Here is a 12,583-nt window from a genome sequence, read left to right as displayed (position 1 = left end):
CTCTGTGATGTTGCCATGGAGGAGTGGAAGAAGACTCCAGTGGCAATCTGTGAAACTCTGGTGAACTCCATGCCCAAGAGGGTTAAGGCAGTGCTGGAAAATAATGGTGGCCACACAAAATATTGACACTTTGGGCCCAATTTGGACATTTCCACTTAGGCGTGTACTTTTTTTGTTGCCGAAGATTTAGATATTAATGGCTGTGTGATGAGTTATTTTGAGGGGACAGCACATTTACACTGGCTGTACACTCACTACTTTACATTATAGCAAAATGTCATTTCTTCAGAGTTGTCACATGAAAAGATATAATAAAATATTTACAAAAATGTGAGGGGTGTACTCACTTTTGTGGGATACTGTATATTTATATATGTATATATATAAATATATATATAGTCACCTATTCAATATTAACAGAGATTGCAGTCCATGTGAAGGTTTCTTAAACATTTAAAAGTTCAACATTTATTGAGTATTATTAAAATGTATTACATTTCATTTATTAAAATCCAACATCACCATTTCTGACAAAATACAGCTGCTCATATAATGCATTTTCTGCCTATACGGCACATCGACATATATATATATATATATATATATATATATATATATATATATATATATATTGTGTGTGTGACTGTGTATATATATATATATATATATATATATATATATATATATATATATATATATATATAATTTCTGTACTACAATGGAAGTAAAAAACATAGGGCTCACTTCCATTGAGCCGTTAAAAAAGGAGCCGTAAGCTACCGAAGTGGCCGACAGCTAAAAGTCATTTACAGCTCCATTTTAGTACCAGGTTTCCATTGTAAAAGTTTCCGCTTTACGTGCGGTCGCTCTTTTTGTGTAGGTATAAGTTAGCGTTGTGTTAACGTTTCCACCCGATGCCGGATTTCTAAAACATTAATATGTTACTATGGTAACCCGACCTTACACTTGATCGCATATATAAATCTATTAACCCCTAAACCACCAACACCCCCACAATGCAATTAACCTAATTAAGCTATTAACCCGTAAACTGCCATGCCCCACAACGCAATCTAGCCATTTAAACTATTAACCCCTAATCCGTCATGCCCCCATATCGCAAATAACTCATCAATAAGCCCCCTAACCTAACACTCGCTAAATTAACCCCATTAAATAAAACAAAATACTCCTAAATTACAATTAAAATAAAAAGCCTAACGTTAATTTAAAAATAAAAAACCTAAATTTTAATTAATCTTAAATTACAAAAAAATAAAAAAAAGTCTAACATTACATAAAATATTAAACCAAATTATCAAAAATAAAAAAATTATACCTAATCCCTATGAAAGTCCCCCCAAAATAAAATTACTTGTTCAAAAATCCGGGCAACTCATAAATGTTAATACAGCAAGCTGTAATTATATGGAATACAAATCTGAATTTGTTTTATACCCAAATTATCTGTACCGAAATCTTTACCGAGCAGGGAAATATTGACACCAATTATAGACAAAAATGATGCTACTACAAATCTCCTTAACGTCAATACAACTTTTTCCTTACATGCAAACATGGCAGCCTTTTAAGTATCCATATGTGTGCATAACAAGGCTGAATTTTAAAGTTCTTCCTAAGAGTAAACACTACAACATGGCAAAAAAAGTTCATAATAGTGTAAAATGTGTCAATATCTGGTATTTCTTATTCAGAGTCTGATAAAATATCATATCATGGGGTTGATTCCAATCCTCTAGAAAAATGTATCTAATCAATTATCTAAAAAAAATCCCCATTAAAGTCTATGAGGTTTTTCGTGCATAAAACATTTGATAAGCTTTACTAAAGGATTTTGATTGGCCCCTTAATGTCATAATGGTGTTTACTTTATCTTTTCGATCCATTTTATCAACATTTTTCTGTTACTGATCTCTGTTTTTCAAGTTCTGAGTGATACACAATTGAAACAATAGCAACATTTCAGTATTGGGAAAAGTTAAAAACATATCAGAGCAGATAGCAGGAAAATGACTGACACAGAAGGGCACAGAAAAGTGATCACAATCCTCTCTACCACAGGTTTACAGTTAATTTTGGCAACAAAATAAACACATCACATTCAACCCAAAATAGTGTTGATAAAGAGAAAAAAAAAATGTACTTTTCAACATGTTTGCTTTTATTCCAAGACAATATGGAAAAATTCCATTTTAGGTGTATATTGACTATAAGGTCTAGATTCATTAAACCTATTTTTAGCACTATTGTATAGTCCCTCAGTAGTGTGGGGAACAATCATTTAAATAAATATATATATATATATTTATATATATATATATATATATATATATATATATATTTATAAAAGTATGATTTTCATTGACAGATATGTGATATCTTGTACAGCTAATGAGATCTATCTATATATCTATATATATATCTATATATATATCTATATATATATATATATATATACATATATATATATATATATATATATATATATATATATATATATATATATATATATATATATATAAAAGTATGATTTTCATTGACAGATATGTGATATCTTGTACAGCTAATGAGATCTGCAGGAAACACGAGAAAATGGAAATCTCAACCACAACATCGAGAAATGGTGCTCAGCAATCACACTCTTAATATCTTTGGCTTCATTTCATACACACATTTTTGTAAACTACATTATTGCCAGGCTCCTCTTGGCAATCGCGGCATTGTGTTCAAGCGTATTTGCCATTTAATTTTGTTTGTTTAAAACTGAAATATACACTAATAGAAATGCTGCACAGAGAAACCCTGTTCTTTACAGTGGGATTGAGGTTTGGAAATTGTGGTATTACAGTGAGTTCTGCAATTTTTTTTCGTGGGAAAATGGAGATTAACCCTCATGTAAGTTAACAATGTCAGCTGTGTTTGACTCGAAAGATTGTGATCATTTTGTTAATGGAAAACAAAGGCAGTTCCCATTTTTCCAACATCAGAAAAAAAAAATGTTACAACATTGACGGAAGTTTATATAATGCCAATACTTGTTCTATTCCTTTACTGAAATTCCTAAGTTTCCATATGATAATTCTGTACATGCCGCTGCATGTAAAAAAGGGTATTAATATGGTGATGTAAAGTTGAAAATTATAAGAATAGTTAACATGTGTTTGACGGGTTGATTCAGTCCCTAGTGTATAGTTGTTGCCAATTAATGTGCTCCATATATAAAAATAATATGGGTGATATATTTTTTGAATGGCACAGTTTTATTGAATGACATAATCACAGTGACTCAAATAAGAGCTTACTTTATAAAACTCTGTATAGTACTTAGTCTGTATAGAGCAGTATGAAAGTAGGGCAAGCTTACTGTCTTCTTTAACAAATGTAAGACACATTTTTCATTCACTTTCTAAAAATAACTGATCTCTTTGTACGCTTTATAACCTCACGAGGACTTTTGACAAGGTTTTTTATTTTATTTTAGCACTGTAGATACCACTGGCACTAAATAAATTACAAATAGTATTCAGCAATCCTTTTAAGTGACAACAAAATTAACATGCATTACTCACTGTCTCAATATTTTATGTATATTTGTTTTACTTTATAGTAGCAGAAGGAAAAATACAAATGAATATTGTTGGAGTTTTATGTTAGCTGTTAAATTTAGTAACCCGTAAGCAAAATCCAATAATGTAACAAAGAGCACTGCTAACTATAAGACAGTGATGCGGATCAAACACAGCTACATGAATCAAGAGATCTAGGGAAAGCATAGGCCCGACTCAAACCCATGAGATTTCTACCCTTCCACCACTTGAATTAGAAAAAAAAAATAGGAAATTAGTCAATTAAATTTAAGGGAAATCTACTTAAGCACATGAAAAAGATATGAAATAAGTGTATTGCAGACATTGCAAAAAGATTTTTGGAGGGATTGTCATGATTCTTTTATAGAAGCAAAGTAAAAAGTAAATATGGCGACTAATTAATTCAGTATTGATAATGACAGTTCAATATGCAAATTCATTTTTTTACTTAACCAATAATATTAATTCATATGCTCGAATTAATAAAATTTGTTTCACATTATAATTTCCTTTTTTTAAAATATACAAATAATGCATTCTAATAATTGTACAAGTATTGGTAATTAAAACTGATATTTTATAACCTTTTATTAAACATTATAAAAATATTATGACAGTCAAGATATGCTTTTCTGAAACAGAAAATATATATATATATATTGTTTAAAAAGATAGATAATCCTTTAATTACATATTCCCTAGTTTTGCATAACCAACACAGTTATAATAATACACTTTTTACCTCTGTGATTATCTTGTATCTAAGCCTCTGCAGACTGACCCCTTATTTCAGATCTTTTGACAGACTTTCATTTTAGCCAATCAGTGCTGGCTCCTAGGTAACTCCACATGCGCGAGCACAATGTTATTTATATGAAACACATGAACTAACGCCCTGTAGCTCTAAAAAAAACTGTCAAATGTATTCAGATAAGAGGCGGACTTCAATGACTTACACATTAGCATATGAGCCTACCTAGGTTTAGCTTTTATCTAAGAATACAAAGAGAATAAAGCTAATTTGATGATTAAAGTAAATTGGAAAGTTAAAATGACATGCCCTATCTGAATCATGGAAGTTAAATTTTGACTACACTATCCCTTTAAGCAGTTGTTGTGTTTGAGGTATTACTTCACTTCATTCTCCATATTTCTCACCTTTCTTTTGTCACCCCATTTTACTTCCAATCTTCATCCTCTCTTCATTTATGTTTTTCCCACTCCCTGTTATCTCATTTTCTGACATTCAGACTGTAGATATAATCTCTGGACTAGCTTCAGTCCACTGACAAACTGCTGAAAACCACTGGCATTGAAAAGAGAGAAAGCTTTACAAGCACACCATATTCTGCTAAGTTATAGATACCTAGATATGGTTTGGACTCCTTACATTTTATCAATCACAGTTTCTGGCTCATAAAATAATACCCGCATTTGATGAGTGCTATATTGCCAGCATCTGGCATACGAAAGTTAAGTCATTTAAATATTTTTTTTATAACATAAAGTGACGTTTTTATTGCTTATATAGAAATAACACTGCAAAGCCACTTTTAATTGGAAACATGTTCTGCTTCATATTATGTTCTGTGGTCATTTTTCTAACACACAAAAACACATATATGGTCTGTTTTATAGGAAAAGGGAATAGTTGGTAAATGAGTGTGGGAAATTGCTGGTCAGATGACTGTGATTAATACTTTATTAATGCAATCATAGTAAAATTCATAATATGTTCTATGGTAACATGTAATTTCATTCAGACATTAAAGTAACCTGCTAATTATTTTGACATAATTGTAGGTATTACCCATTATCTTCTACAGCCAATTAATAACCACAGCAAAGTCACTGCTTAGAGAAAAATACAGGTTTGTAAAAAATAAAAATCTTCAGAAACGACATTATTTCTGTTAGAATTCCGAATTACAACCTATAGTAGCATGTGATACTAGTTTATATAGAATCCTTCTTAGTTTACTATCAGAGGAGGCTCCTCCAAAATTGGCTTAGGGGCCAATTTAACAAACCCTGGGCCCGATCCGATATGCAGCGTCGCCCGCAAATGCCGGCGACGCTGAATTTTGCGCTGGTTTGGTATCCTATATAAGGCGTTACCTAGAAGTTACGCCCGTATATTTCTGCCGTCGCCCGTAGTTTTTTGGGCCATAGGCAGGTATACCAAACCAGCGCAGTTTGGTATCCAATATACAGCGTAAGGACGTACGTGGCGAAAATGGAGAAATCTTACTCCATTTTCACCTCGCCACAAAAAGCAGCCGTAAGAAGCCTTACGCTGACTATTGGAGCCCCGTAACTACCTAAACTACCTGCAAAATAAAACACCTAACGCATGCGCAATGTCTATCTACCTGTCAACCGCGATGCCCCGCCGCAATCCCTAATAAAGTATTTAACCCCTAAACCGCCGCTCCCGGACCCCGCCGCCATCTACATAAACTAACCCCCTACTGTGAGCCCCTAAAACCGCCACCATCTAACTGATCTATCCCCTAATGTGAACCCCTAAAACCGCCGCCATCTACCTGATCTATCCCCTAATGTGAACCCCTTACACCGCCGCCATCTACCTTATCTATCCCCTAATCTGACCCCTTACACCGCCGCCACCTATATAAAAATTATTAACCCCTAATCTAATCCCCCTATACCGCCGCCAGCTATATTAATATTATTAACCCCTAATCTAATCCCCCTAAAATAATTATCTCTATTACCAGCCCTTAAAAGGGCCTTTTGCGGGGCTTTGCCCCAAAGTAAACAGCTCTTTTGCCCTATAACCTGCCCTCCCTACACCGCCGCCACCTATATTAATAGTATTAACCACTAATGTAAGCCCCTTACACCGCCGCCATCTATATTAAAATTATTAACCCCTAATTTAATCTACCTACCCCGCCGCCAGCTATATTATCTATATTAACCCTAAGTATATTATAGTTAATATAGTTATTACATTATATATATTAACTATATTAACCCTAATTATATTAGGGTTAATATAGTTAATATAGTTACTATAGTATTTATATTAACTATATTAACTCTATCTAACCCTAACACCCCTAACTAAATTCTTATTAAATAAATCTAATTCATATTATAAACTAAAATATTCCTATTTAAATCTAAATACTTACCTATAAAATAAACCCTAAGATAGCTACAATATAATTAATAATTACATTGTAGCTATGTTAGGGTTTATATTTATTTTACAGGTAAATTGTTAATTATTTTAACTAGGTACAATAGCTATTAAATAGTTAATAACTATTTAATAGCTACCTAGTTAAAATAATTACCCAATTACCTGTAAAATAAATCCTAACCTAAGTTACAAATACACCTACACTATCAATAAATTAAATAAACTACAAATATCTATCTAAAAATACAATTAAATAAACTAAACAAAATTACAAAAAAACAAACACTAAATTACAAAAAAAAAAAAAGATTACAGCAATTTTAAGCTAATTACACCTATTCTAAGCCCCCTAATAAAATAATAAAGCCCCCCAAAATAAAAAATTCCCTACCCTATTCTAAATTATAAAATACCCAGCTCTGTGCCAGCCCTTAAAAGGGCTTTTTGCGGGGTATTTACCCCAAGTTAACAGCTCTTTTGCCTGTAAAAAAAAAGAACACAACACCCCCCCAACATTACAACCCACCACCCACATACCCCTATTCTAAACCCACCCAAACCCCCCTTAAAAAAACCTAACACTACCCCCTGAAGATCTCCCTACCTTGTCTTCACCCAACCGGGCCGAACTCCTCATCCGATCCGGGCGATGTCTTTATCCAAGCGGCAAAGAAGAAGTCTTCATCCCGGCGATGTCTTTATCCAAGCGGCAGCAAAGTCTTCTTCCATCCGGCAGCATCTTCCATCAAGCGGCATCTTCAATCTTCTTTCTTCGCTCCTCCGATGCGGAGCATCCATCCCGGCCGACGACTGAACGACGAATGAGGTACCTTTAAATGACGTCATCCAAGATGGCGTCCGTCGAATTCCGATTGGCTGATAGGATTCTATCAGCTAATCGGAATTAAGGTAGGAAAAATCTGATTGGCTGATTGAATCAGCCAATCAGATTGAGCTTGCATTCTATTGGCTGATCGGAACAGCCAATAGAATGCGAGCTCAATCTGATTGGCTGATTGGTTCAGCCAATCGGATTGAACTTGAATCTGATTGGCTGATTCAATCAGCCAATCAGATTTTTCTACCTTAATTCCGATTGGCTGATAGAATCCTATCAGCCAATCGGAATTCGACGGACGCCATCTTGGATGACGTCATTTAAAGGTACCTCATTCGTCGTTCAGTTGTCGGCCGGGATGGATGCTCCGCGTCGGAGGAGCGAAGAAAGAAGATGGAAGATGCCGCCGGATGGAAGAAGATTTTGCTTCCGCTTGGATAAAGACATCACCCGGATCGGATGAGGAGTTTGGCCCGGTTGGGTGAAGACAAGGTAGGGAGATCTTCAGGGGGGTAGTGTTAGGTTTATTTAAGGGGGGTTTGGGTTAGATTAGGGGTATGTGGGTGGTGGGTTGTAATGTTGGGGGGTGGTATTGTGTTTTTTTTTCAGGCAAAAGAGCAGTTTTCTTTGGGGCATGCCCCGCAAAAGGCCCTTTTAAGGGCTGGTAAGGTAAAAGAGCTTTGAACTTTTTTAATTTAGAATAGGGTAGGGAATTTTTTTTATTTTGAGGGGCTTTATTATTTTATTAGGGTGTTAGAATAGGTGTAATTAGCTTAAAAATCTTGTAATCTTTTTTTTATTTTTTGTAATTTAGTGTTTGTTTGTTTTTTAATTTAGTTTAGTTTATTTAATTGTATTTTAGTTTAGATATTTGTAGTTTATTTAATTTATTGATAGTGTAGGTGTATTTGTAACTTAGGTTAGGATTTATTTTACAGGTAAATTGGTAATTATTTTAACTAGGTAGCTATTAAATAGTTATTAACTATTTAATAGCTATTGTACCTAGTTAAAATAAATACCAAGTTACCTGTAAAATAAATATAAACCCTAAAATAGCTACAATGCAATTATTAATTACATTGTAGCTATCTTAGGGTTTATTTTATAGGTATTTAGATTTAAATAGGAATATTTTCATTAATAATATTAATATTAGATTTATTTTAATAAGAGTTTAGTTAGGGATGTTAGAGTTAGATACTGTTATTATACTTAATATATATATAATATAATAACGATATTAACTATATTAACCCTAATATAATTAGGGTTAATATAGTTAATATATATAATATAATAATTATATTAACTATATTAACCCTAATATAATTAGGGTTAATATAGTTAATATAGCTGGCGGCGGGGTAGGGGGATTAGATTAGGGGTTAATGTGTTTAATATAGGTGGCGGCGGTGTAGGGGGATTAGATTAGGGCAGTGGCGTAGCGTGGGTTGTCAGTGCCCAGGGCAAGGCAAGTATTGCGCCCCATCCCCATTTTAGATATGCTGCTTCTTCTTACATTTGGGACAAACCAAGCAAAGACCCAAGCCTGGTAGATCACATAAAGCAAGGGACACTGTCTCCTCTCCCACAAAATGCTCCCTTAACCATCTTTACTGGATAACTAACAGTTATTGCTGATGATACCCATATCCCCAAAATATGTCCCTTGTCATAAGCAGCTGCTAATCAGTAGCGCCTTACAAACAAAGCCATGAAAATAATATATTGGCAATACAAGAGGCAGTGGGTGAAGCCTGCAAGCATTATGTGCTATCCCCCTGTGATCAAACCCTGTCTGCAGCTCTCCAGAGCTGGGCAAATATATACAATATTACATTTTAAGATTTATTCTCATTTTACACATGGGGGAAAGCCCCCCTTAACCCCCATCTGGTGGTGACATGTGCTGCTCTGTAAAACTTCATGGTACAAATACTGCAGACCACAGGGTGCACCCACCCCCACATTGCAGCAACCCATATTGTATATGTGGTGCAATAGGTTTTTGGTAAGTCGTTAAAAAGAGGAAAAGGGGACACACAGGTTGGCAGCTATTAAATAAGGTTGTCCCTGCTGGGCAGACTGTCTTTTGGGTGCCAATGACATATAAAAGTGTGGTATATATTCTACCTTAATAAATATAACAATTGTAAGTAATCAATATAAAAGGGGAATGGGACATACAACCCAGCATTACATACATATATGGGGGGAGGGTGTATGGTATTTAGGGGGGTGCTGTTAAATTTATTTACTAACACAAATTATAGTTATTTATTTTTACTTTAAATGCAGTAAAGGTGGGTTTAGTGTAAATAAAAAAGGCAATGAGCACCCAAACCCTAAAAATCGGTAAAAGTCCACACCTCAGGAGTCCAGCAAGAAATAGATTCAAGATGGTGAATTCATAGGACTTCTTTGATAGGAGACAAACACAGTGAAATGCCTGGTGAGCAGCACAATCCTGGTGCCAGACAGCACACAAATCCCTAAATCTACTTCTGCCCTAGGAAGATCATGGAGGGGAAAAATCAAATACAGGAAACAAGGTCTCATTTTTGTCAACTGTCACAAATATACTTTTTTTGTGCAAGGACAAGATGGCGTAAGTTGTAATCAGAATCCGGTCAAACATGAAAGTATGGTCTCTGATCACCCCACCATCCCACTAACTAGGTAACTGGGGTTAACAGAAATGCAGAGCCCAGCCATGCTGCCACCAGTGCCACGGGTTTGAAAGAGATTTATTGCACTTTTTAAGGATTCCTCCCCCCACCTCTGCTTAGAGATCCTTAAAAAGTGCCCCAGGCAATGCATGGCATTCTGGCTCTGGGTCCTTTGTTGGAAGGGAACTTACTTGTTGGGTAATAATAGAACCGTAATTAAGCTGCATTTTACGTGTTGCTAGTATCAGGCAAAAACAGGGCTATAAGTAAGTCTGGTACTGACACCTTACCTTAGTCACGGCATCACCACATTCCTGACGGGTCGCAGAACAGAGCTGGGGGCCTGTCAGAATTTTTAGCCTCCCTTCTTCCCTTTGCTAAATTGAGGCTGAAAGCGCCCCTCAGAATTATGCGCCCAGGGCAACCGCCCCTGTTGCCCCCCCCACGCTACGCCACTGGATTAGGGGTTAATACATTTATTATAGGTGGCAGCGGTGTAGGGGGATTTAGATTGTAGGCAAAAGAGCTGATTACTTTGTGACAAAGCCCTGCCAAAAGCCCTTTTAAGGGCTGGCAAAAGAGCAGTTTACTTTGGGGTAATGCCACGCAAAAAGCCCTTTTAGGTTTAGTGGTAGGGATAGTTTAGTATTTTAGGGGTTAAATAATTTAATATAGATGGCGGCGGGGTAGGGGGATTAAATTAGGGGTTAATAATTTTAAAATGGCGGCGGGGTAGGAATTCACTTTAGGGGGTAGGTAAGGTAGATGGCGGCGTTGTAAGGGGCTCACATTAGGGGGTAGGTAAGGTAGATGGCGGCGGGGTAGGGGCTCACTTTAGGGGGTAGGTAAGGTAGATGGCGGCAGTGTTAGGGAGCGGCGGTTTAGGGGTTAATAACTTTATTAGGTGGAGGCGGGGTCCGGGAGCGGCGGTTTAGGGGTTAATAACTTTTTTATTGTTAGGATAGTGAGGGGGGATAGCGGATAGAGGGTTAGACGTGTCGGGCTATGTTTAGGAGGCGTGTTAGACAGTGCGGGTGATTTTATACTTTAGTCAGGTTTTGTAGGCGCCGGCAGTTTCTAACGTGCCGTAAGTCACTGGCGACGCCAGAAATTTGTACTTACGCAGATTTCTGGACATCGCTGGTTTATCCGACTTACGGCACGTTAGCATCTGACGGCGCCGTATATTGGATAGCTCGAGTTGCGAGCTGAAACTGAGGGCGACGCGGGTTCCCTTGCTTGCGCCGCAAACTACGCAGTATATCGGATCGCGCCCCCTGTATGCAGCCATATGCAGCTGTTTCTGCGCAAGCCTTCAGGCTCATCGAAAACAGGAGTTAAGAAGCAGCGGTTCCCTCTCCTTAACTCATCTGCCACCTCTGAGGCGGCGGACAGCAATCCGCCCGATCAGATATGATCGGGTTGATTGACACCCCCTACTGAATGTTCAGGGGGCGGTATTGCACAAGCATTTCACTAGACATGCTTGTGCAATGATAATTGCTGACAGCGTATGCTGTCGGCATTTAACGATGTGCGGCAGACATTGTAAGAAATTACTCTTAAATAACCAAAGGATCTTATGTTAAAAACCATTCACGTCTAAAAATTAATATATAAATATATTAATAATCGGCCCTGTACAAACGAATTTCATATACTGTACTGTATATCTTTGAAACCCTCCAGAAACAGACAACCATACTACCTTCTACCATTTAAACCATCATACATTTATTAAAGAATAGATAAATAACAAGATTACATGTTATTGTTTACAAGGTTAAACACATAAAAACAATTTAACAGAGAAATAATACATAAATGAATATTACCCCGTTTGTTTCTTGTGGGAGTCCTGGTTACAGCTTGTATCGTTGGTGTTTCCCTTCCAAAGATGAACTCTGTCTACCATTATTTCTCCCTGAATCTTATACCCTTTAAAACTGCTGATAATACACTTTTGGCTATGTTCCAAACTAGGTATTGTGAGTTATTTGAAGCCCTTTGCAATACTTGTCACTCCCATATCCATATATGTTATATGCTTGTTTACTATCTAGGTCAGCATTATACCATGCCTGAGTTTAAAATAGTCATAAGGACACACTAACCTTCTCTATAACAATATGGACACCATTTATATACTCATTAAAATCTTACAACATGATCTGCTACAACCGATCATATTTGCCTTGCACAATGATAAATCGGCCCCTTAGGGTATTTATTTTTGTATTTTACAGTTAGTCGAACTATCTGTTTTTATTATTGTGGATTCAGTGATGCAATT

General features: G+C 36.1%; 1 long non-coding RNA gene across 1 annotated transcript in view; it reads right to left on the bottom strand.

Moving 5' to 3' along the window:
* The window catches only part of LOC128655510 (uncharacterized), a 93,543-nt gene extending 81,366 nt beyond the window's left edge, over nucleotides 1-12,177 (bottom strand). Inside the window, exon 1 of the long non-coding RNA XR_008401832.1 lies at nucleotides 12,126-12,177. This is a non-coding gene — a long non-coding RNA (uncharacterized LOC128655510). The remainder of the gene's footprint in view (nucleotides 1-12,125) is intronic.
* Between the last annotated feature and the right edge of the window lie 406 nt (nucleotides 12,178-12,583).

The sequence above is a fragment of the Bombina bombina genome, chromosome 4 (genome assembly GCF_027579735.1).
Source record: "Bombina bombina isolate aBomBom1 chromosome 4, aBomBom1.pri, whole genome shotgun sequence".
NCBI lineage: Eukaryota > Metazoa > Chordata > Amphibia > Anura > Bombinatoridae > Bombina > Bombina bombina.
The sequence above is the reverse complement of the archived record's forward strand: the minus strand, read 5'-3'. Positions and strand labels throughout refer to the sequence as shown.